A 5,087-nucleotide genomic window follows, 5' to 3' on the forward strand; every position below is an offset into this window, starting at 1 on the left:
TCCCTTATTTACTTTATCAGTAATTCATTCCCAGTGCTTTGCTTGTCGCGAGAATGGAGCAGCCTTTGGGATATCTGGGATAAAATCGATTGCTGTTATCCTATTTAACCACATTCAGATTTGGAGTCACATTTTTTACATTATTTAGCCTGTTTTAAGGTTATCCTCGATACTTTCCTTGCATCCTACGATTTTTTTTTTTTAATGCGGGAATATTCAAAGTTATTTCACGTTGAGTACACCGCTTCCCGTCCGATCAGCGAAGTTAAGCAACGTCGGGTCTGGTTAGTACTTGGATGGGTGACTGCCTGGGAACACCAGATGCTGTTGGCATTCCTACGTGTCAAGTGGGGTTGGTGGAGGATTAGTGCCCCTCCCTGTAAAACAATTAACTCTAAGCCGTTGGCCACCCCGTTTGGGATACATGGCGTATGGCAATGAATGAATGAATTTCAGCAGTATAATGAAATTAGTGACTTATTTTTAACACTATTTCCAAGACCTGTGGGAACCCTGTCGATCCAGCTGTATACTCCTATTATATAATGTGCTATTCATTTTTTTTTTCCTGTGTGTGATTTTGTCCCTTTTAATTTTGTTCTCGTTTGTTGTGTTCCTTTCATCCCTGCTTCCCAGTACTGTGTTGCTGCTAAGTCTGTACCTCTGTTGCATGCCACGTCCACAATCCCCACGTCCCACACTTCTCAGTCTCCTGTGGTACGTACTCGCTTGCTGCGGGGGGGAGGGGGGAGGGAACTGTGTGTAGCCCTTTGTTGAGAGAGAGAGAGAGAGGGAGAGAGAGAGAGAGAGAGAGAGAGAGAGAGAGAGAGAGTAAACCCGGAAGGAAGCGAGTGGTGCACTGGGGTTCCTCGTGCTTCCTCATTATCGTGCTTGTTCTGGGTGTGCCTGAGTGGGAAATTAGCGCCTGTGTTGATGAGTTGTGTGTGTGTGTGTGTGTGTGTGTGTGTGTGTGTGTGTGTATGCTAGCCCCCAAGCCCCTGGCACTCGCATCATGCTCAATGCGCCAACCCCTAGATGTGTGGCGATGAAAACGCCAGCGTGAAGCAAATGCATATTCAGAATGGGTAAACATTGTGGGGTGTGAGAGTGAAAGGAACGTGATGTGTTGTGGTGCATTGATAACTTTCTTATGGCGTCTCTTGGGTTAACAGTGTTTATATACTTGAGGAGACGGTGACTGAAAGCGTTAAGAGAGAGTCTGAGATGGTTTGGCCATGTGGGGAGATTAGGTAATGAGGAACTGACCAGAAGTGTAAATGTGAGTGAGGTGGAGGGGGAGAGAGGGAAGGGGAGACCGAGAATGGGATGGAGGGATGAAGTGGAGAGATACGAGAGGGATGTGTGAGTTGAACGGAAGGCAGCCAAATGGCAATGGTCAGGGCGACATGGAGGTGAGTTTGTTTGTAGCCACCGCTTACAGGATTTAGGCAATTTGCTACTGATTGATAGGTGAAAATAGTTGGGTGTATACCTGGTATCCTAATTCACGAAAGACCAACACAGAAAAATAACATATCACTAAGGCTGTTCGTCCTATATCTGTTGGCATGGGTGAGGAAATATTTTCGTTGCAATTAAAATGTAAAGATTTTCCTGTGTGTATCGCTAAGGAAAATCCGAAAAGAAACTGATAGAGCTTTATAGTGTTTTTTTGTAATACGCTATAATCATGAATTTCCATTTTTAGCTAATTTAGAAAAGATGAAATACAATTCCTTTCTCATTTTCATATTGCTAACGGTGTACAACCTCATTTTGCTTGTTTTGGGTGAAGAAATAGAATTTTGTTAATATTCTGTATCTGTAATATCAAAGCCAAAGTAGATTTTATTGTTCACTGATGAAAAACAATCGACAAAATAAATCCAAATGCTAAATCATGCCGCTGCTCAGTCCCGGGTGCTTTATTTATTTTTTTCCCCTGGTATGCTTGGTCTTCCAGGCATGTTGGCTAACTGCTTGTCGTAAGAGGCGACTAAAAAGGGCCTTTTGTCTCCAGTCTTTCTCTCCTTACTGTCCTCTTCTGCTCTTCTGTCCTACCTCTCTTCTTGATATTTCCGTGTTTCTTCTGACTTTTTATTTTCCCTCTACTGCAGTGCCATATAACCATACTATGGCTTGGTGCTAATTCTTCACTATTCCTTCCTTCCTTTCAGACATGTTGGCGAAGTCGGATCGAGTGCCTCAAGAAAAGACTCGGCAACATTGCACCTTCCTCATGCCCCCAAGCACTATAAGGTATAATGCTAAGTTAACGTTTGATTTGGCCAAAGTAGGTTAGGTATGAGCTGGTTGAATGTTAAAATATGGCTTTTCCGATTATTTTAGTTTGATTAGCCGAATTGTCTCATCTGTTCCCAAGCGAACTTGTGACATTGCCAAGCCATTTATCGCTGAAATCGCTCCGACTCTGCCAATATGACTGAATGACTAAGTGTACACGAAAAAAAAAAAAAAAGGCGTCCTGGGCGAGGCCATACTGCTGAGGCCAAGGAATAGTGTGTTGTGAGGGGAGCTGGGTTGTATCACCGCACTTGTTGTAGCAGGATGTGGAAAGGGGGGCAGGCATGGGCTTGATGAGTAAAGCAAAGAGACCGCCAGAGAGGCAGGGTGTGGGAAATGTTAAGACAGACAGACTGGCGGATGTGGAAATGAGAGAAGGGGCCAGTTAAAGATCATTATATATTACAAAAGAAAGATACAGACAGACAGACAGACGGAGGTCAGTGTGCAGTGCATGTCCCATGGAATATTCCTCACTGCTAAACCAAAAATATATACTTCATTTCAGTGCGTTTTTAAGTTTCAAAGGTCGTCAGAATTAACTCAATTTTTATCACCTCCTCGTTAACCCTCATATATAGATAACATAACTTTTATTAATCTATTTATCTTTTTTTACAGCATCGATCACCCTCATGTAAGCATCGTGTCAGTTATCATATTTCCATGATAAATTTTACTAGTCTGTTAGGGAAAATTCTATTGCAAATTACAAAACGCTGCTTCCGTGAATCTCACCACTGCTCTCAACTGCAGGGGTGGAAAGTATAGTGGCTTCCTTTAGACTAGAGGCTTACTTTTGTGGCTCTCTTTTAGTGGCTTTCTTTAGCTTGGTGCTGCGTTGGAGTTATTCAAAGCGGAAAAGTAGTATCGGATCTTTAATTACTTCTATACTTGTAAACAAATGGCCTTTCCTTTCTCTATCCTCTCACACGTTGATTTTTCTCTCTATTTTCCTCCGCCTCTCCCCATCCTTTCTCCCTTTCTTCCCTCCCTGTTTCATCTCCCTTTACACTTCTGCCTCGCCCTTTAGTCTCTTGTTATTCTCGCTTCCCTCCATTCCTCTCTGTCAGTCTCTTCTCTTGATATCTTTCCCTCCCCTTCTCATTTCTAGGACCTCTCTCTCTCTCTCTCTCTCTCTCTCTCTCTCTCTCTCTCTCTCTCTCTCTCTCTCTCTCCTTCCAGTATCTTACTCTTTCTACAGTTTTATCATTGTGAATTCCAGTTATTTTCAGTAGTTTCTCCTTTTCCTTACAGTTTCATTTCTTTCCCATATTTCTTTTCATTTCTTTCAACACGTTCATTCTTCTCCATGCCTGTGCTCGCCATTTCCTCATTCTCATTTCCTCCCACCTCTCCCACCATACCCTCCTTTGCTATTCCGTCTCTCTCACCTTCCGTATTTATTTTACTTCTATCTTACTTGCAGAGCGACGAGAATGCCAGCAAGAAGAGAACGAAGAGAATGAGAGAAAAGAGAAAGTTAAGGGAGACGGATGAGATGCGAGCGAAGATGACAGGTAGAATTAACCCAATCCCCACCGTGACAATTTTTTTTTTTCCGGTTATCTGCCCATTCAGTCTGGTGACGTGTTTTATTAATTCGTTCATGCTACTTACAGATGATTTCATTCAACATTCCGTCAAACAATGCCAACTGAGGTTTTCATCACTCACCACTTGTTTCATTTTTACCATAACTTAGCTGACTGATTAAATATGAAGGGACGCACACAAAAAACTAATTTTATATGTATTTTGTTGTAAAATTATGCTAATTTCGGTCAAGCAGCTATTGAGAATATGCATACCTATATTTTCTTTGACTCGTATTCTCATCTACCCATTAATCAAGTTTTAAAATTCTGATGGATAAAGATACACACACTGATAAGAATTAAGTTTTAATTTTGCTTCATTTCAAGGAGAATGTATTTTGCATACTATAGAAGAACTACAGTAAATGCCTGGAAACATCAGTGGGCAATAGATACAGTAATATAGATACTACTTGTCTCGTGGGGTCAGATTTCACCGCAAGCAAGAGATAAAGTAGGAAAATAAACACTTGGAGACGAAGAAAGGATAAATGAAAAGAGAGGGAGTAAGGGAGAGGGAAGGATATGAGATGTGGTGGATTTAAATGCTGATGAAAAAAAAAAAGGCGGAGGTGACCATGGAAAGCCGATTAAACTGCCATACAGCAAAGGGGGAAAAAATCACACTCGTACGTAAATAGGAAGGACAAAATATCGGCCATGAGATGTTGACCGTGTTGCCTCAAAGGAAATTTATATTCATGACTGGCGAGGTTTGGAGCTTCCTGTTGCCCTGCGGGAAAACTGTTCTTATCTGGAGGGTTCAGATTTTACTGCGGTTGCGTCTGGATGGAGTACAGAGGATGTTCATGTATATTTGTGTGTTTGTGGTGTTAGTATGGCCACTATACTTAATGCAGTCCTATCGGTGTTCATAATATGTTGGGATGCGCTGGTTTTGCTTGAACTTGGCCCATATTATTGTTCTTCAGCAACTTGTTTCACGTAGGTCATTGGCAGAAAAAGACATGCTGCGGCTCTACATCTTTTCCATAGCACTTTATCGCGACTAGCATCATATTCTAATGTAAACCTATTGTTACGGTTCATATCTTAAGATGGAGAGGTGGCAGTTTTGTGCCAAGTAAGCGAAAAATTCAGTATAGTTGTGTAATGCACTAGGTGGAATAAGGATTATGTTCTTTGCATGCATACAGGTAGGTCGTTTCTTTCTGGAGACTCGGG

At 41.8% G+C, this 5,087-nt stretch overlaps 1 pseudogene; it reads left to right on the forward strand.

Annotated features, from left to right (window-relative positions):
* Positions 1-214: 214 nt before the first annotated feature.
* On the forward strand, positions 215-333 carry LOC145402935 (5S ribosomal RNA; annotated as a pseudogene).
* Positions 334-5,087: the final 4,754 nt, after the last annotated feature.

The sequence above is a fragment of the Coenobita brevimanus genome, chromosome 6 (assembly GCF_032717465.1).
Source record: "Coenobita brevimanus isolate Jiangsu-jjx chromosome 6, ASM3271746v2, whole genome shotgun sequence".
In the NCBI taxonomy this organism is placed as follows: domain Eukaryota; kingdom Metazoa; phylum Arthropoda; class Malacostraca; order Decapoda; family Coenobitidae; genus Coenobita; species Coenobita brevimanus.